This window comes from Anser brachyrhynchus (assembly GCF_964034855.1).
Source record: "Anser brachyrhynchus genome assembly, contig: SCAFFOLD_136, whole genome shotgun sequence".
Taxonomy (NCBI): Eukaryota; Metazoa; Chordata; class Aves; order Anseriformes; family Anatidae; genus Anser; species Anser brachyrhynchus.
In genome coordinates this window covers 147,592-168,840 of record NW_027663490.1, presented here as the reverse complement: position 1 = coordinate 168,840, position 21,249 = coordinate 147,592, and the positions used below count along the sequence as shown (strand labels likewise).

General features: G+C 46.4%; 1 long non-coding RNA gene across 1 annotated transcript; it reads right to left on the bottom strand.

Annotated features, from left to right (window-relative positions):
• Window positions 1–12,104: 12,104 nt before the first annotated feature.
• LOC308187397 lies at window positions 12,105–20,453 on the bottom strand. The gene is made up of 2 exons (XR_013944658.1): window positions 16,751–20,453; window positions 12,105–16,224 (listed from the first exon to the last, which is right to left on the bottom strand). It is a non-coding gene; the product is annotated as an uncharacterized lncRNA (long non-coding RNA).
• Window positions 20,454–21,249: the final 796 nt, after the last annotated feature.

Sequence of the window (21,249 nt, the reverse complement as noted above, 5' to 3'; positions counted from 1 at the left end):
TCACCAGAGCCGAGTACAGGGGGACAATCACTTCCCTAGACCTGCTGGCCACACTGCTTCTTATACAGGCCAGGATGCTGTTGGCCTTCTTGGCCACCTGGGCACACTGCTGGCTCATATTCAGCCGACTGTCAACCAACACTCCCAGGTCCTTCTCGGCCAGGCAGCTTTCCAGCCACTCATCTCCCAGCCTGTAGCTCTGCTTGGGGTTGTTGCGCCCCAGGTGCAGGACCCGGCACTTGGCCTTGTTGATCTTCATACAGTTGACCTCAGCCCATCGCTCCAGCCTATCCAGATCAAATATGTACATGCATACAGGATAAACATATCTATACACACAAGCGTGCACAGTATATGTCGTATGGTATCCATATCGAGAACAACTCGTAGCCCTGATCAGACACGTAGAGTTGCAATCAATTAACAGCAGGAAGACAGCAGATCAAGGATACAGCAAGCTTTGAGAGGCAGGGCAATGCTCACTTTGCCAGTGGCATGGCTGCATGATACCAAGAATTTTGAATTAGTTTGATTTTTTGGAAGCAATTTGTTTTCTTTCTGCGCTGTAGCAAATACCACAGGTTTGCCATCACGTGCTGTTCCCTAATCCATATATCCATCATCATCCATTGCTGCAAGATCATGAAAGGTTAGAAAAGATGACTTAGGTCCAATTTAACAGCCAATGATTTTTCAATGACCAGAGCTGCAACAGATTTTATTTAGCCACAAGCAGGTTTTTTTTTTCTGATGTGAAGTCAGATATTTTGATTTTTTTTTAAGACACTAAATGTCATAAAACCTGCAACCAGACCAGATAAAGTTCAAATTAGAGTGATTCTGAAGCCTTTCATTAAAATGCTGCACATTTCTGTGCAAATTATTTCTGACTCTTCTGGACAAAAGCGGATGAAATAGTTCTTACAAATTAATAATAAAAGGTTGGAACCTTTTACTCACACAAACACTAGTGAATTTTCCAGGAAGTATTATTTTGGCAGGGAATTTTCCCAAATCTAAAGTAAAGAGGGGAAAAGTTGGGTTCCCGTATTAGTTGTTGGTTTTGACTGCTTGACAAAGGGAATAAAAACAGTAGTTAAGTGCAAGGTTTCCTTCTCTTCTTTAGTATTGAGAGGAATCGTCACTTCTGACCTTTAGCACCTTCAGAAACACACTTAGTGCCATGCAGATTCCTCTGCATCTACTTCTAAAAATTACTGGTGCTCCTTAGCATGGAAGTTGGACTTGAAATCTTTCCCAGACTGAGCTCTTTTGAATGCCCAAGGAGCTCATCATTTTGCTTGTTGCCTTCCATTTTCCTGAACAGACCCAGAACGCTGTTCAGGATATGAATGGATCTGGTCTAAGGAATGGGAAGAAAGCAAAAACCAAGGATACCTCACAGCCCTAAATGCCATAAAAAGCAGTCTCATTTTAAAAAAGATCTCCAAAGCTTTTTTTTTTTTTTTTTCTCCTTGTTGTGACCCTGCTTTTTAATCACCCAGCATCAGCCTTGCTGCAAAACAGTCTCCGCTGATTTACCTGCTTGTTAAAGCACCCCACAGGCTGCAAGTGTTGTGTGCTAGGTGTCAAATTATATTTAACGGTGCATAGGTAAACCATTCATCTTCCCATGGTCAAAGCACAGAAGAGCCTCCTGCTAACACAGCTCATCCTTGCTGTAACTGCTTTTAAACCTATTTGTTGGTAAGAAAAGAGCTCAGTACACCACCTTCACAGGGCAAAAATTCACATGGAAGAGCAGAAAAACCCAGAAGTGCTTCCTGAACTTCACGTTACCAACAGCACCATCGGATTTAGATCCTTGCCTGGCATCCAGGATGCACGGCCTGCAAGCACTGCTGCGATGTGGAAGTGCCAAGGCAGGTTTTTGGCCTGCCCTAAAACACTTTTTTTTTTTTTTCTTTTACAAACAATACAAAGAGTGTGCCAGGTATGCTGTAATGCCCGTGTGCCAGGTCAATAGAGGATATCCAAACAACAGAGGCGCTTCTCCTAATTTCTGGCGTGAAAACACTTTCACAGCATTCTTTTCACGAAGAAACCCCTCTCTATCTTCTCCAATGCTCCAGGACCTGCTGCAGCTGCAGCGGCTGCGCTGGTACCAGCCGCATCTTTGACAAATCTTTTCAACGGTTCTGCTTTACCTCGGCACAGTTGAGGTCACTCCTCTTCCTCTTCCAGCTGAGGAAGCAGCTTGCGGGCTCTGCCACACGGTCGGTGCAGAAGCGAAAGCTGGGAACACAGCAGTCAAACTCTCACTGCTAACGAAGCCACCAGGGCAGAGGGCTGACACAGACCCGCCAGAGGCGAACCGTACCCGCTCTCCCTCGCGGCTGCGAGGCTCGCCACAGCAGCCCCGACCCGAAGCGCTCACAATGCTTTGCTTGGTGATGTCACCGATGAGTCAGAGTCCCCAGATGAGCATCTGCCTTGCCACTCTTTAATGTTGGTGTTGTTTTTTGGTTGGTTGCTTGCTTGCTTTTGAAACTTATGTAGGTTATGGTAAACCTTCAGGTAAACCACAGATCAATGGGGAAGAAGTCCCACACGAGGGAAGGCCGTGCATTTCTTCCAGGCAATGGCGCATTCTTTAACATGCTGCATTCGACAAAGAAGCTCTCTCCATTTTGCGCAGTGGCAACAGGCACGACTGCAACACACGCACGTGTAGGCAGCACCTGCAGGTCCCAAACCGTTAACCAATTTTTAGATAGCACCAATTTTTTATGTAGTTGCTTTCCCTTCATCCATAACCCCTTTTTTCCTTTCTTTATATCGGGTGGCTCTCCTCCATTGTTCTGTCATTTTACTCCCCAGTGTCTGAGCAGGCACTGGGAATCGTTTCCAGAGGAAGGGTACTGCTGAAGCTACAACATTTACTCTCAGGGAAAAGAGAGTATGTGAAAGAATACATACTTCCTTTCTTTTTCCTGTTGTTTTTTTTTTTAAATCTCTGAAATCAACGCTGCGGCCTGGCAGCAAATAACTATGGGAGTAATGATGATTCCTCATCCTCACTGTAACGTTGTAGTTAATGTCATAAAGAAGCAATTTCCCCAGGCAGTGGCCATTTGAGATGGGAAGGGGCAGTAAGAGGAAGTTTTCCTTAGACTAGCTCTTCCCCCAGAACACCTCGCCATCCAGCAACAAATTCAATTCACCTGCTCCGCCTGATCAGTCAAACGCGCGTCCGACTCCAGCACACGTCACAGCGGTGGTTCTGACGTGGTTTGAGAATCACCTATCCGCAGAATATCTCGGGTTTGTACACTCAAATAACGCAGTCTTTTCCAAATAAGGCCCAGAGCTCACACTCCGAGTGCAGCCTAACAGCACCAGAGGGCCGGTAGGCTAAACATTCCCATCCTGGCAACAGGACTGACCCGGGCAACAGTAAGCATCCCTTCTGCACTTTCGTCGTGAACATCAACATAAGGAAACAGAGACCTCCTCGATCCAAGTTTGAAGAAACAAACACAAAGGTCACCCAAGCGGGTTGTTTTCAGCAAACTAACGGAGAAATTAAGGTGACAACCGCGTGCATCCAGAGTTAGTCAGATCCCGAAGGCAGTTCCTTTGGGAAACGCAGGAGCAGCGCGCCAGATGACGGCTACCTTACAGCGCACCCCTCAGAGGCACTGCTACGAAAGGAAGGCAGAAGGTTGGAACTCAAAATAACTCGCAAGGCGCCCGTTAAGGGGGAAGCTTTAATTTCCTGAGCAGAACCTCCCCCCTGAAGGCAGCCCAGGGACTCTTTGCTTCCCTAGGGAGACGGCAGGGACGGGGCAGGGCGGTGGGATGGAGGGACACAGGGCCAGATGGACGGCCAGACGGCCGGATGGATGGACAGACGGACGGCCAGACGGCCCAAAAGGCCTGAGCAAGGGCTGAGGAGCGGGAGGGAAGGGCAGGGCGAGGGGAAGGGGAAGGGCGGCCCTGGGCCTGACAGGGCACCTTGGGCCTAACCCCGGGCAGCAGCTCCCCATCTCACAGGGCCCACGGGGGGCTGCCTGTAACAGGAGATGCGGGCAGGTAAATTTTACAAGCACTGCATCACAAATACCCTGCAACACCTGAACTATTCACTGGGACAGCCTCCTTCCTCACCTCCTGAAAGCTCCAGCTGGCAAACCAAGGACAAAATGAAAGGCAGATGTGGAGGACCTCGTAAGATACTGTTTTGTTCCCTACGTGCCCACTGCTGGTGACACGTAATGCCTCCTGTTCCCAAACGACATCGGCACGTTACATCTTTACTACATGCTGAAAGGAACTCAGCAACTTGAACACAACTTAGAATTACCCATCCCGGCAGCAGGCTGTCCAGCTGAAGCTGCTTTAGCCAATCAAGTGTGTCACGCTGCCCCTCAAAGGTTTCTTCCTGGGAACGTCTGCTGTGACACTCCTGACGTATTACTTCTCGGAATGGCAGAACTGCGCTGGGTAGGCCCCACAGCAAGACTCGTATTTCTGTCCTTCCCTTTCAGGAAAGGATCTCCCACCTTGAATTTATTAATTTTCATGATGATGATACACAAATTGAAGTTTTGAAAAACTGAATGCTGATTAACAGATTTCTAGCACAGCCTGTGCATCAAAATTCATTTCTCTCCATTTAGGTAATCTTAGTTTCTGAGTTACAGTTACAGTCAAAATTTTTCTTCTTCGATTTTTTTCTTTTTCTTTTTTTTTTTTTTTTTTTTGTGATCAGAAAAACGAGGGGACTGGCTGTCCCAAGTCAGCCGGGGAACTTCTCTTTGGTCGATGCATCAAGCAACTCAGCTCTCTTGGGGAAACTTAAATAGAAAAGACAGATCTCCAAACGGATAAAAAAAATAAATCAAATGATAAAAACCCAACCGACACATCTGATACCCCAGCTTATTGAACAGCACAAGGGTTTAATCTACAGGCTCTGTCCAAAGCAGCAAGAAGTGACAGATTTAATCCAAACCAGTTGCCCGCTCTCACTCTCTGATCTGGAGACGTTATTGGACAAGCATGCATAGCAGTAACACTTGTAAACACTGGGTTACTGCACCACAGCCCCAAATCCCTCACGGGCCCACTAAGATACTTTTACTGACTGATCCACAATAAACACTCCCAAAAAGATTCTCAACAAGCTAAACCCTGTTTAGAAAGAATCTGAGGAACCTGTCACTGCAGCAACAAAGGGCTGCAATTGTATGCAAAATCTCCAACACCCTCCTTAGCACCCTGCTAGCTCAAGGACTGTGTGGGGCTTCCGTGCCCTGAACGAGTCCACCCTGGCCACATAACGCAGATGTAATGGTCAAGAAAGCACATAGCGTTATCGAAACTTATCAGATCCACAGCAAAAAGAAAAGCCCACGCTTCTATATTTCTCCTCCTTCTCCATTCACAGAAGGAAGAGACTGAAAACAGGCAGATTTGTGGTTTACATTTACAGTTAATGTGAAAAATGGCTATTTGTGAAATACATCACGTATTGTTTCAAGCTACAAACAACTCGCTCCCACAAAGGAAAGACTTTTGACCTCAGCATGCAACCCCAGTTACAAATAACTTCCTATCTACCAGTGGGCCGCGTTCCCCTGGCACTCAGTCACTCCGCAGCACGGCAGCCACCTTTGTTCTAAGGATGGCAAATTCTACTTAGAAACGCTCTGTAGAAGAGTGATGTTGTCCCCTTTTAACACGATCCAGCCTGCAGCAAAGAGAAGGGAAAGAGGGGATTAGAGAGAGCCCAGAACCTGAGAATAATCTCGTGTTTTCAGAAAGTGTTTTGTGTGGTTGAGCAGGGTTTTGCCCATCATGCAGAGTGCAGGCCGCCTGGTATTACACGTTTCAAAGACCAGAACTGGTCTCAGGCAGGGACAGATTCTCCTTCATCCAGCAAAATCAGCAGCTCAAAAATCATCAGGGACAGAGATGTAGCCAGGAATTGCTCACTGAACTTCAACAGCAAGGCTCGTCACACGGTTGGTACGTCTCAGTGCTGCTACCTAGAAGGCTCACCCGGGCAGGTTTCAGACCGCGCGTCACTCGGGTTGCACAGACACACGACACACCCAGCTGTTTCCTTGATTTTGCCTTGGAGTGAATCTCCTCTGCGTCGTCCAGCGCCAAATTCACGTACTCGTCAAAGCCCTAGAAATCGGCAACAGTGGCAATTAGTTCAGCAACAACACGAACCATCGTCAGCTGTGCTGACCCAGGCTGGACAACGAAGACTAATTGTTAGAGAAGCACGATTTCTTTTTTCCCTTGGGCTAGTTTTTCTTGACAAGAAAAAATAGGATTGTGAATGAGGGAAAACAAACTAACGATGTAACGTGGGGTCGTGCTGACACTCACGATGATGCAGCCTTCTATCCGCACGTTCACTTGCTCAGCCACACCTGGATCCTCGAGCTCTGCAGAACGAAGGAGGAGAGTAAATTGGAACACAAACACCGCGAGCAGTTTTGTTCTCTCTCGTGTGTTCAGAAATACCCGCTAACCATAGCCGCTAGAGCTCCCAAAAACTCCAAGGAGCAACTCTCAGGGGCAGTTTCAATTAACAGTCTGACATTTTAGAGTCTTATATGACTGGGTGAATACTACACGTTTGCTGAAGGACACGTTTCCAGTCACAAGGGAACACTCCTGCACGCCCGGCTGCACGATCCCACTCCCGTTAACACGAGGGGGAAACGCCGGGCTGCGCAGCAGCTCCTTGTACCCACCACCACGCCGCACAGCTCTCCATTCCCCACAAACCTGCCCCGAGCAACGGGTGGGAGCCGAAAACTCAGCGAGGGAGATCCCCGGACCCTCCCCGCTCCCCCCACCCCCTCCAAATCCCCATCCCCATCCCCTCCCCGTCCTCTCCCCGCGCTACTCACGCTCTGCAGGTAGCGGAAGATGAGGTTCTGGGGCACTGCGTGAAGGGCTCAGCACGGGGACAAGAGCTCCAGGCCCGGGACAAGGCCTCAAGACAAGGCCTCAAACCCTGCAACGAGGCCCCAGGGCCCCGGGACAAGGCCTCAAGGTCCGGGCCGAGACCCCTGAGGCCCGGGCCGCCCCCCACCCGCTCCCCCGTCGCTCCCCGGCCGCAGGAAGGCTACGATGGGCTGCACCATCACCGTCTGCACCTTCTGGTCCTGCCCGCGGTACGCCATGGCTGCCGCCGCCTCGCTGCTCCCGCCGCCCCTGCTGGGCCGCCTCCGGAAGCCCCTGAGGCCGGGCGGGAGCGCACAAGGGACGCTGGGATGCTGGAGGAGCGTGGGGGGCCGCTCTAGCAGGCCGGGAGGACCGCGTCTCTATGGTCGCAGGCAGGAGTCCCTGCGCCAGCTTTATTGGTGAGCAGCGAGGCTGGGGGGGGGAGGGGGGCAAGACAGCCTTAAATAAAATACAAATATAAAAAGTGTTATAAATGGCTGTTATAAATCCAAATAGGATTACAATCAAAGTTTACAATTTATTAAACGAATAGAGGCAAGCAAGCAGCGCTGGGTGCGCCGGGAGTCTCTGCTCCCCCAGGACGCACACCTGTTACGTAAGGCGGCTGGTTTTGATGCTCCCAGGCTAATACATATTCATTACTACTTCGAGAAGAGGCAGGGTTATTAGAATTGGTTTCCGGAATCCGAAACCCCTCCCAGGGGCGCCTGCGTACCAGTCTCTGGTGGTCTCTCGGGGCTTGCTCGGGCTGAATGCTGGTTGTCTTCCTCCCAGGCTTTTGTCCTTCAATTGTCCTTCAGCTCCCCCTTCCTCCTCGTTTGGGAGCCTCTGCGCCGGATTTCAGAAACTCTAGCAACATCCCCTGCAGTAGTCAGCACTTTTCCCTAAAAACCCCTTTGTTCTCTTATCACCTAGACCCGGGCCTCGATGTTAACCCTTCAAATCCCTTAGTGACACGAATTGCTGGACCATTCCTTACAAAAGGAAGGATAAAATATGTAGAGGAGCAATGGCACACGCGAAAGCCCAGCGCCGCGGGCAGAGGCAGCGAAGGTTGACGGCAGAACAGTGCTCGGTTTGAACACGGAGAGGGAAAGCGAGGGGAAGGTGGCCGAAGCCGGCCGCAGTCTCTGAGCTCTCCTCCTCCTGATTGTTTTCTCTCAAAGACATTTCTGTCTGTGTGCGGGCACCCGGAGCCGGCAGAAGTCCCCGTGAAGTCCTTCGGCAGGACGGAGGGCTGCGTGGGCTCCAGTGAGAGAGGGAGTTAGGAGAATCTTATCAAGTAGAGATAGAGCGCTGACGGCATTAAACTAGGATGCTACTTAGTGTCTTTGCTAACTATGGTGCATTGTGCCAATTAACTAAAGCAAGAAGCCTTGGGCCCCTTACCAAGGTCAGTCTCCTAATAAGAGAGCGAGCCTATCTTAAGAAACTGGGAGAAACTGGTCCTGCAGGTGGACAAGAGCCAAGGAGCAACTGAGTCTGTGCAAAGACAAGAGGTCAACTAGCGGTGACGAGGAAGAGTCATCAATCTTCATGCCCACGACCTCCCGTGCTGCCCAGCGCTGAATAAACATACCTACTTTACAATCTCACTGATTGTGGAGTCCGTTTTCCGCAAGTCGCCAGCAGCAGTTTCTTCCGCAGAGGTTTTCCCAGAGCCGCTTCAAAGCTTCCCTCGCGGAGCTGGGGCGTCGCAGGGGGTCGTCAAAGCACGCACGCGCACACACACACACACACACACACACAGGCGTTGTTGTCCAAACAGAAAGTATTTACAACAAATTCGACAAGCGGTTTTCCTCTGCCAGCAGCAAATGCCTGAGGGCCCCTACAGCTTCACAAATCATAGCACAAAGAGCCTAAAGTTCCTCTAAAATTTAGGGAAATGATTCAAAATAGATCTGCTAGGGGAAAACGATCACTGGCGGCAGGGTACACAATACACGCGAGCCTCAGCTCTCCTCCGCAGAGTCAGTGCCCACGCCCAAGTGCGACGCTGATGGCACCCGAACATTTGCTGTAGCAGGCAGCAGAGCCAGCAGCTCAGGGGAGCAATTTTAAAAACCAGGAGGCACTTAAACCAACCCTTAATTGACCCAGTTACTGCAGGAGAGTCCCGACTACTCGCCCTGGAGTCCTACTGTCACCAGCAAAAAGCACCAACCAAAGCTTGGGGGAACTTTGGTACAGCACAAGAGAAGGGAGTGGGGGTAGCGTAGCCGTATCGCAGAGCTGCTGCTTTTCACACCATTTTATCATCCCTGATAATTGAAAGTAAGGCCGGGTGGGCTGACCCCACCACCACCACTCCTGGCAGCATGTTTGGTCCACAACGCTAGAATAATTATTCTGCTCCCTCCCGCCCCTACAGCTTCATCATCTGAAAAGATTACAGTCAAAACAATGGCATACACAAATAAAAGTCAAGAGTTGACATAGTAACTCCGGGATTTGGGTATCAACTGTCCGAGAAATCAGAACACCCAGGCTTCACAATGTGCCCAACATGGAGCTGTGCCAAGGGGGGGCGGAAGGAAGAAGCTTTCCGTTTAAGCCTTCAGAGCATCGCTCCATCACTACGTCAATTCACAGCCACCACAGCGTGCCGATGGACATCTTTCTGTGCCAAAAGAAACAAGTGCTTTGTCCTCTTGATATCAAAGGTAGCCACCTATAGTTACGGAACCATGCACAAGACCTTAACTCTGACCAGCAGGGAAACTTAGGACAACTGAGTGCAGATCCTGCCAATTTCTACCAGTTCCAACTGTGCTTTAAGTCTCATTGCAAAGCCTCAGTTAGAAAAAGGATCACCTCGGGGTATCCAACAAGAAGAAGAGTTGTTTTTTTTTTGTTTTTTTTTTTTTTTTTTTTTAATATACCATAGGACTATGCAGTTCAATCATCAATCATCTTGGAAAGCTCAAGGAGGAGGTCATCCTCATCCTTCCCTGGGTCCAAGTCGAGCTCGGCTTCCAGTATGCCGTCTGAGAGTTCCCAAAGTAGCGTCTCTAAATCCTCGTCTACAGATACGGGCGCGTTGCCTGTGGAACTCAGCCGGCGTGTCCTTGCTTCTTCTAGCTGGGAAGAAGCTGAAGTCGAGCTTGAGAACTCCATTGGCTCCACAGATTCTGCCTGGCTTCCAAGATGTGCTTCAGGTCTTGGCAGAGCAAGGAAGAGAACAATCAGTATATGCCATTTCTTAACGGGAAATCCCTTTTCTGCAAACCGGCTCTTAAAACCGTAGCCAACCCCTCCTGCACTTCAATCTTACCCAGGGATTGTTATTCAATTAACCCAGGGCGACATTTAGAGCCCAATATATTAGCAGGTACATTTTTCAGTTTGGGGGTTTCTCTGTGAAGCCAGAGCACCTGGAGTCTAGCAAAGATGGTTCAATTGTTGTAGCAAGAGGCACTTTGCCACCTTGCTTAATTTTCCTGTAAAAATGTTAAGAAGTCTCCATCTGCAAATATCTGTTTGCTAAGTTAGTCGTTTTTCCCACGGCACACTCAGCAGAGTTTGCTCCCCACTACAGGAAGCTGATCTGCAGCCATCACTTCCCTCTGCTCTCCCTGCACTCTTGTCACCTTGTATGTTTGTTCGGGTGGCATTCTTGAGGACCAAAAGGCAGAGGACACTACTCATCATTTATCACCTCACGAGGAAGTAGGAGAACTTCACCTCATCCTCATTTAGGTATTCAGACAGAGCAAGAAGTCACTGGAAAGCTGTACCGACTTGCAGCATTTAAAGAAAGTAAGTCTAATTAAGCATTCCTGCTAGCTGCTAGAAAGTCATTTCACGTGACTTATTCCTCTGATGGATTTGGGCTTTAATTATCTCAGAACCCTCCTTTTTTCCCCACGTGTGACAGAACTTATGTTTCACTGGGGATATACACCGATTGAGAAAAAGAACAAGTTGTGGTCATCACCTGTTTTGGGGATTTTCTTCAAGTCTGGTGGCTGGGACGTGCTCCAGCGTGGCTGGAACAGCCTAGAAAGCAGCAAAACAGCATTTAGGACTCATGGGTAAAAGATTCCTTACTAGCTTTTTCCTCCATGCTGCTTCTCCTCTGGCATTGCGGAGCCTTAGCCAAAATACAAAACCAAGGTGCTCCTGAAGAAAGTTAATATTCACTTGGAGGTTACTAATGATCTTGTGTCTTTTAAGAACACAGCATTAATGGACAAAATCCTCCACACCAGAGAAATCACAGAATCACAGAGGACTAAGTAAATAGTGCCATTAATCTAATAAATATGGAAGGGTACTACAAGAATTCTGTAGGCAGCTACTGGATTTAAAAGGAAACAGAAAGCCTGTAGAACTTTTGAGTTTTCCATCTTTTCTCCTAGAGGAGGGTGTAAATTTTACAAGGGATCCATTTCTGCATTAGCCCCTGTCCTTACCATAGCTGCTTTTTTGGCTGGAGGTCCCATTGTGTCAGCGTCAGAGGCAGTCCGTGGCTTCACAGCTGCTACAGCAGAGGGAAAACTGCCAGGTGCCTTACGTTTCAGTGCCTTCTTCTTGGGGGAAGCGACTTTCCCATCCCAAGGCTTCGCAAACATGTTAAAGTTGGCTAGAGTAAAAGGAAGAGAGAACTGATACAGTCTTGCTCTGCCTCATGAAAAATCCACGTTCTCTTCCTCATTTCCACGGCCCGTCTACACAGTTAACTGTATTTGGCCAGCAGAATTACACTGCCATTGCCTGGATTCTCAGCAATATCTTCCACATAGTAAACTCCGTCTACCAACAATCCATACAAAGGAACAAAGGAACTGAATAGCTACAGTAAATCATAATCCAGGACGAGGGAAACTCAGACACAGAGCGATCCCAAGTGCAAGCAATACTCTAAGACGTTGTATGAAGTCTAGTAAGATTCACAAATGTTGACAGCTTTTGTATTTAAAGTCTTGCTCCCTCTAGGAAAGGAAAAGCAGCAGGTATAGTAAGACAAGAGAGTGTATGCAACTGTTGTACCAGCTTCCTCTCCCCTGCAGTGATGTCCCACAAAATCTATTAAGTTGTTCTACAAAATCCAAATTTGTAGAGTCATATTCTAGTCTCCCATTCCTGACCTAACATCTGGCTGGCAGGAGAAGAAACGAAAGAAAGCTGGGTACTTGTTTTCTTTGTGTGTTTATTTCCTCGTGTCCCATGAGACAGAGAGAAAGGCTACAATGTGCAGTGCATGCAGCCTTTAAGCCCTCCTTATCTCCCTCACACAATCTCATTTTACAAAGTTGATATAATCTTAACAACGAGGCCTTTGATCCTCTGTCATTTTTGACAGAAACTGGCCCCCCACATTAAGACGCTGAAGCATGCTTTACAAACACATACACGTGTCAAGTTAAGCAACACATGCCAAAGAGGAAGGTGAACTTGAACTCAACGCAGGGAGGACTTCATACCATAAACAGATGGCAGAAAAAAACAGAATACCAAAATTAGACTAAAAAGCCCCTCAATGTGTTAATTTTCTAGTGGGAAATACAGAATACCATCACGTAATTAACGAAAACAGACATGGTTGCATGTTCTGGCCCTTCTTTGCCTTTGAACTTTGCAGCCTTAAACTCTTTTATCCTCTGCATTGAAGGAAAAAGCAAAGCAGATCCTGAGCAAACGGAACTTGCTCAATATGGGAAGCACCTCACCGGGGCAGGTATTAAAGCATCTTATTACCTGATAGCTTTGTGTTCCATAACGATTTCTGCCCGGCTGGGGCAGGTCCAGGTTGTGCTGGGGGAGCTGGCACATTTTCTCCACTCTGCTGCATCCGCAGAGCTTTCTCGCGCTTTATTTCTTCCAGGGTTTTAACACGCACTTCTCCTTCTGGCTTGGCTTTACCTGCCGGCTCCTTCGACTGCACTTTGCTGGGCCCGGAAAGAGTGAGCACGCTCTGCTTCTTGGGCTCACCCTCAATTTTTGCCCCTGCGCTGGGATCTTTGGTTTTACCATGCCATTCAGCCTGGGCTTTGGCTTGACATTCTCGTCTCTGAAGAGCTCTCTCACGACGGATTTCCTCCAGTGTTTTCACATGGACCTCTCCCTTTGGCTTAGCAGCCTTCCCTGTCATCATCAAGAAATGAGAAGCGCCAACATTTAAAGAGAGTCCAACAATAGTTTAAGTCTCCAAAATTTGTCACAGTACTAAGGAAAACTAAGCCTGAGCGTTCCCAATAACGCATCTTAGGACAATAGCCTAACATTCTCCTCCTCCTCTGAGCCACTTGTTGTATTTTGAAGACCAGCCCTATCCAGAGAGAGTTGCTACACAGAAATGCTAGTTTACTTGATTACTTTTTCAGACTGCATTTCAAATTCCTGCTCCCGGCAGTGGCTCTATTCTAATTGTATATGATGGTTCACAGAAGCAGCTTAAAACCTTGACAAGGCACAAGCGGAAAATAAACACACACCTAGAGCCAGATTTCTGATAGTGGCTGTCAGAAGAGCTTCAGCACTCGAGCAAGAGGAATCAGTTCTTTGTTTTCATTTGAATTCCTTTTTAGGGCTGTATGAAAACGGTCTAAGTTCACGGAAAGGAAGAAGGAGAAAGTATATTTAATAGCCAGTTGTTACCTTTCGCAGTACTAGTCCGTTGAGAAGGTAATCCTAGCCTCTCCTTCACAGACTTGGGAACTTGAACTGCAAAACAGAAAAAGACCAAATTAGGGAGGCTGCATAAACGTCAACTTTGTGTTCACATTCAAAAACAAGGCAGGAAAGGTAACTTTGAATCCCGGTGATTAAGACCTCAGCCAACATGCAAAAAGAAACATCGCAGGAAAAGGACAAACAGAAAGCCTAACTACAAAACCCGTGAATCACATCCAGATGCCTGTTTAGTAGCTGTACCTCTCTTTGGTGCTTTGTCAGCATTTCCCGGAACCTCCACCTTCTTCCCCAGCCTTTCAGCAAGGCTGCGCTTCACCGGAAGGGCGCTTACATCAGCTTCAGACAGAGAAAACAAGGAATATTTTAAGAACATTTCTTTGCAGGAAGATTTGAGAACAGTCAACCACAAGCTTCTATTTTTCAAGCATATTTTCATAAAATTGCCTTTCAGCTGCTAAATGGTTTTTTTGCCATTTCTGCAGTCAACACAGATCTCCACTGCAACGCATTTTCCTCTCATACGTCAAAAATACTCTTCAATGCAGTCATATAGAGAAGGCGGCACCTAAATAACAGCTCATAAAAAGTTCTTACCCACGGAGGCTTTCCGTTTTCCTTGTTTCTCAGCAAGATCTAGTCGAACCACAGGTTCCTCCCCTAAAACAAAAGTAAAATTTTTCTATTTCATAGAAACCAGTAGCCAATAGAAATAGTATACTGTTAGCCCATGTCCAAAAAAAACCCAGCAAGGCACTGTTTTGACAGCTAAACCACACAAACTCATATTTCAACTATAATTAACTTAGAAAAAGTATCCATAGTCTCAGTGTTTGCCTCAAATTCCAGCTGAATGTAGTCGAGAATGAATCTGAGTCTGCTTGACAGCTATACTTTGTGCAGAACAGAGCTGCATAAGCAAGCAGAATATTATTAGGTACAAATGCTGAGAAATATTCCTTTCTAAGGTGAATGTCTATGGGTAGAAGTACTTCTTCACTTCTTTCCCTTTCAAAGGAATTTGCACAACTCTAAACAATATAATTTATACACAGACTCCTATCGCACTACTGTCCACACGTGCCACTGTCAGCCTCTTTAAAGCTTCAGAAATTGCTTCTTACATAGCACTGTCCTCTAGAGCTCTTTCTTCTCGTTACTCTCCTGTTTTTCAGTTATCCCCCTATTTGCATACTGACACATTTTTTTCTTTCTCCTGCTACTGCACTTAACCTGAGCACCAAAGCTTTCCAGTACAACCAGGGACTTTCAGCATAAAAGCATGTTTTGAACAGAAGGCGGCAGCACCAGGAGGCTAACAGGGGTGAATTGCCTTCCTTCTTGCTTAACCTTCCAGTTTAGGAGTAATGAAATCAAAACAAAAGCATGAATTATTACCTTCCTCTGTAGACAGTGTCACAGTTCTCACCACTGTCCGGACATTTTCCTTTTCCGGAGCAGGAAAAATCATAGAATCGACGGGAGGAAGAGAAGATCTTGAAGGACCTTCTGCTCAGAGCAAGCAAAACATAAGGAAGTTTACCAAACAGAAAAAACTATCACGAAGAACAAAAAACTTTAATTATTCATTACTGTCAAACATACAGTGACCAGAGCATGCAAATAAGAGAGGTGACTAGTTTGCCTCTGGTTGCCCTTGGAATTCCCATCTAGAATACCAGCTGGCTGAGAATCAGGTTGCTCGATGCCCCCAGCTAAACATGGAAGTCTATCCCTCAAGCAGCTCCCAGCCACCATCACCTGCCATTCTGAAGCCAATCAAATTTCACTTCTTTGGCAAAATAGTTGGATTCACCAAAGCATAGCCAGCTACCCGGTATTACTGGAAGAGGTTTTTTTTGAAAGAAAAATCATCACACAGGATGAAGGTGAACCGGGTAAGGAAGCAGGGAATATTAACTCACCACCGTGTCTCTTAGTTTTTTCCTTCATTTTCTGCAATTTGATTTCTTCAAGTGTTTTTATTCCAAAATTCAGACCGTCCTCTGAAAACAGAAAACAGTTAATGAGACTAAGGCTTAGAGGCACTCACTGAGGACCACAGATCCTCAGGCTTCTTAGTGCTCAGGAACTTTCAGAAGTATTTAGAATAAAGCCTGTCAACACTCCTCACAAGTGAAACAACCATAGAATCAATGGCATTTTGCCCCTCCTTTCACCCTTCAGGGTAAAAACTGTAGTTTTAATTTTAATCCATTTACGTGATATTAGATCCCTCTATCGTTAGATATGGCTTTCAACAGTGGTTGCCAGGCTGCACGTGCAGCCATTTAAACTCCATGCTGTGACCCTGTTTTGTTCTCCAAAAGGAAAGAAAAGCAGTTCAACTTTCTGACCCAATGGGCACATGATGGTATCAGGGAGAAATGAGATCATGGAAATAACCGAGTCCATTCAGCACCCCTACATTCTGTTGTGTTTTTACGCCACATTGCTTTTGAGTTAATTGTCAAGTTCTCCTGCCGATTTATCCTACTACAGGTGCTGGAATACCTTGTTTAGCAGTAGTAGCACTGGCTTTCCGAGTGGAAATCATCCGTAATCCATTTTGGCCTTCCTCAGCTGGTTGCTGGACGGGAGTTTTAGTTTCTTCTCCTTCCGCAGAAAGCTGGTCTGAAGGGGAAAAATCTATTCAGTTATGCATAGGCCAGATTGTTCGTGATTATGTAGCTCATGCAATGACACTTCAGTCCATGGTTCCTATAAAAAAGTTGGGTTTTTTTTGTTTTTTTTTTTTTTTTAATACAGCTACACTGACCTGATGAACTCGTAAGTAGACTACCCTAGGACAAAACATCTAGGACTCTAGATTCTCTCTGCAGCTTTAACTACTACACGACATATTACTCTTCAGACAAAAAAAAAGGAATTTCCTTCCTAGTTTCACATAGAGCTTTACACAACAGACCAGCTAAAGCCAAGAGTGGTTCTAAGCTTTCCTCCAACATTTCAGGTTCTGTCCACTGACTGCCAGACAAAGCCACCAGTGACCTGAGCGGACTGCCTGCCCTATCGCTAGTCAGACCTCAGGTCATCTGTGATTTATACATTCATTTACAGCACAAATTCCTTCCAAGAACCAAAGACTTACACAATCATTTACAGCACAAATTCCTTCCAGGAACCAAACCATGCTCACCATCATCATCTTCATCATCATCTGCAGCATTGATTACAACTGGAGGGTGTGTAGGGCTTGGGACATTTTCCGAGTTTTCCACTTTCATCACCCGCCTTAGCTATGGAGAGGGATTGGACTGGACAGAAAGTTTGTTTTGCTGCAGTGACATCTGAGCCACTTTCAAATCATCGTCCGCGGACTCAGGCGGACTTGGCAGTGTAGCTAGAGGAAGAGGAGGATCATCAGTAATATGGCAGTTTAAAACTTTGACCACAATGCACGAAGATGGTAGCTAAGGCAGATAACCTGCACAGGCAATGAATGCAGCATCTCCTTTTGCCCATCCCGCCACTGTTTACACCGTGAACAATGACTTGCCTTCAAACAACAACACATCTCCCTGCCACCCAGCAGAAGACGAAACAACAGAAAGCAAACTGCAAGGCAAATATCACACAAAGCAGAGAGAAGCTGAGCATGAAAGCAGAAAACAAATACCAGCAGTACAGCAGCAGTACACTCGGTTTAGCTGACCACCTAGGACTGCAGACCTTTTCCTGCACTCACAAATGAACGGTTACCTGATGTCTCCTACACTATTGGCACCCACTAAGTAATATGCAAAATTAATTCTTCAATACTTAAAGAAAAAGGACCTAAACTCACTCTTGCTTGGTGGTAAGAAGACGCCATCGATGTAACGTCCCTTTGCGTGATGAAAAGCACAGTTGGCTTTCTGACAGCCTACTGGCTGCTTCTCCCAGTAGCAGGGAATCTCAGCGCGCTTTTTCTGAAGACAGAAAGAAAGACAAGCTCGTGATAACATGCACCTAAGGTTTGCAAAGAGATGCACAGTTCCAGGTCACGACAGCGATAGGGCTGTCACAATACAGTGCTGAAACATCATTCCAAAGGTCAGTTTATCACGGAAGTATAGTATTTCCGGGCATATTCACAAAGTTTGCAGAAGCTGTAACCACTATGCACGTTTAGCCTTGTCATCATTCAGTTTGAGAAGACAGGCACTCTCAGACATCAGTTTAGGGTGGGTTAAACTAATACACCCAGGATTATACTAGGATTATTCAGAGGGAAAAAGAACATCTTAAATTGCCTACGTTAACTCTATCCAGAACTACTTCTCGGAGACTTCGTTCTTCTGCACCTTTAACTTTCCCCACTGCTTCCTAGCCCAGGCAGCTAGAACAGCATTATCTGAAGGACTCCGGGACACAAGAGACCTGATAGATCATTATCAAGCCTGCTCTCAGGAGGCTAGTACAGCCTGTTTATTACCCCCCTGCTCCAGCAGGTTTTAGCAGTCTAGTTAGCGGTTATTCTGCATCTGTTGAGAAAATACTGTCGGCGTCTAATAAAAGAAAATCTTGCTAAGACATACCTAAGGCATTGATTTTATTTCCCTCTCCTTCCTCCCACCCCCTCCCCTGCTAACAGAAACCAGTGTAATTCCAAAGCAAAGGACTCTGTCCTGCAAAAGCACAATCAGCACACCTACAGCACTGAAAAATGCTTTTGTTGATTTATTTTGAGAACACATCTTTAGGCACTCACATCGATTTCCATGTGTCTGAATCGGCAGACATTCCTGAAACAACGACCCTCCTGCCACAGCGTGCAGACTGTCTCGTTCCCCAGAGCAGCTTCACAGTGGCGGAAGGAACAGTTGTCTCCCTGTAACCAAAAGGAAACCAACAAGGAAAATATAGTACAGCCTCAAAAACGTCCATGCTACTGCCTCAGGTTGCTACGATTGAATTCAGAATCTATCTGGTTATCACGTTAACCAAAGACCAGTGTGCCTCCTCCTCCTACTCTACCCCTTCCTGAAAAAAAAAGAAAAAAAAAAAAAAAACAACAAAAAAACAAAGCAAAGCAAAGCAAAAGAAACCCAGCCATACCTTGGTACAGGTAGAATAGAAATAGAAGTAGCAATCGTCTCCTTGTTTAGACATGCCGACAAGTTCTGATAACAAGCTCGGGTTCTCTCCACAGGGACTTCCTCTGCTCTTGGAGAGAGCTGTCTTCACCCTTGCTTGGGCTGAAAGTCTTCCACTGGCTTGTGATCAGTGAAATCTTCTTTTTAAAAGTAACCCTAAACAAAGTACCAACAAGTGAAAAATAATGAGTAGCAAGCATTTTTCCAGCTTTCTTCTGTTCATCAAATTAGTCTCTTGAGGAGAGCAATGCCTTGAAATCAGCTGTTACGGGAACTAACACAATATTAAACTAAAGTTCTGTAAAGCTGCCAGGAGCTTTGTCAGCAAGTGTTCTCTTCCACGTCCTCAATAATATGCCTTGGAGCACATCCGGAAGCCTGAAAAGGGAGTCACTTCTTCAAAAACCACCTGATCATACATGCAAGGCAATGATCAACTATGGCTACGAGTAACTTCTACAGAACGCAGTATGACGCATTAAATAGCACGTTCCAGTCACTGTGGGTCTTCGAGTTCACCTACCTGGACAACCTCAGCAAAGTTATCGATCTTCAAAGACTTCCAGTTAACTTCTCCTGGAGGCCGAACCAACACTGAATCCGTGAATTAATGATAAAGGGGTAGGAAGAATTTGCCTCCTCACTTTGCCAAGGGAGCCTCTCATCCACAATTCAAACATAGGATGTGCTTTTAAACAGCTTATAACTAATGGAGGAAGCAAGTCCATCTGAACACTCTCTCAGACTGGAGACAGCCAGGGTTAGTTAGCTCTTCAAAAAATAAAAACCAAAAAAAAAAACACCACAAAACAAAACAAAAACAAAAAAACCCAGTGCATTTAGAGATGAACTCGTGATTCAAAGTGGCTGCAAAAATGAGGCTCCATCTTCCACAGCCAGAAAATTTGACTTTTTTTTTTTTTTTTTTAATTCAAAATTCAGTATGTTCCAATCTCTGGTCTTCAAGATTTCTTCACCTATTAAGAAAACACTAAAACCTTTCCCCGTCTTTATTACCTGTACAGCAAAAAACACACCAGTGCACAGAAATACACAAATGTGCATACGCATACACACATATGTGTTTAGACACACACACGAGGAGTGAGTGATAGAAAGTTAGCGAGAGCGACAGTGGAAATCAGAAGTTTTGCCTTTTTGACACAGAGAGCGCGTAAAAACTCTCTCATTTTGAGGGAACTAGAAAAAAAAGGAGGATCTACCAAATATTTTGATGAGTATGCCTTCGAGGCCAATGCTTTATACCATGAGTGATCTGGGGGCCAGCACACAAATATGCATACATATGTATCACACAGTATCACGGATTTCTAGGTTGGAAGAGACCTCAAGATCATCGAGTCCAACCTCCGACCTAACACTAAGTACTCCACTAAACCATATCGCTAAGCTCTACATCTAAACGTCTTTTAAAGACCTCCAGGGATGGTGACTCCACCACCTCCCTGGGCAGCCCGTTCCAATGCTTAATAACCCTTTCGGTAAAGAAGTACTTCCTAACATCCAACCTAAAACTCCCCTGTCGCAACTTTCGCCCATTCCCCCTCGTCCTGTCACCAGGCACGTAGGAGAACAGACCAACCCCCACCTCTTTACAGCCTCCTTTAAGGTAACTGTAGAGAGCGATAAGGTCGCCCCTGAGCCTCCTCTTCTCCAGGCTGAACAAGCCCAGCTCCCTCAGCCGCTCCTCGTAAGACTTGTTCTCCAGACCCCTCACCAGCTTGGTCGCCCTTCTCTGGACTCGCTCGAGCACGTCCATGTCCTTCCTGTAGCGAGGGGCCCAAAACTGAACACAGTACTCAAGGTGCGGCCTCACCAGAGCCGAGTACAGGGGGACAATCACTTCCCTAGACCTGCTGGCCACACTGCTTCTTATACAGGCCAGGATGCTGTTGGCCTTCTTGGCCACCTGGGCACACTGCTGGCTCATATTCAGCCGACTGTCAACCAACACTCCCAGGTCCTTCTCGGCCAGGCAGCTTTCCAGCCACTCATCTCCCAGCCTGTAGCTCTGCTTGGGGTTGTTGCGCCCCAGGTGCAGGACCCGGCACTTGGCCTTGTTGATCTTCATACAGTTGACCTCAGCCCATCGCTCCAGCCTATCCAGATCAAATATGTACATGCATACAGGATAAACATATCTATACACACAAGCGTGCACAGTATATGTCGTATGGTATCCATATCGAGAACAACTCGTAGCCCTGATCAGACACGTAGAGTTGCAATCAATTAACAGCAGGAAGACAGCAGATCAAGGATACAGCAAGCTTTGAGAGGCAGGGCAATGCTCACTTTGCCAGTGGCATGGCTGCATGATACCAAGAATTTTGAATTAGTTTGATTTTTTGGAAGCAATTTGTTTTCTTTCTGCGCTGTAGCAAATACCACAGGTTTGCCATCACGTGCTGTTCCCTAATCCATATATCCATCATCATCCATTGCTGCAAGATCATGAAAGGTTAGAAAAGATGACTTAGGTCCAATTTAACAGCCAATGATTTTTCAATGACCAGAGCTGCAACAGATTTTATTTAGC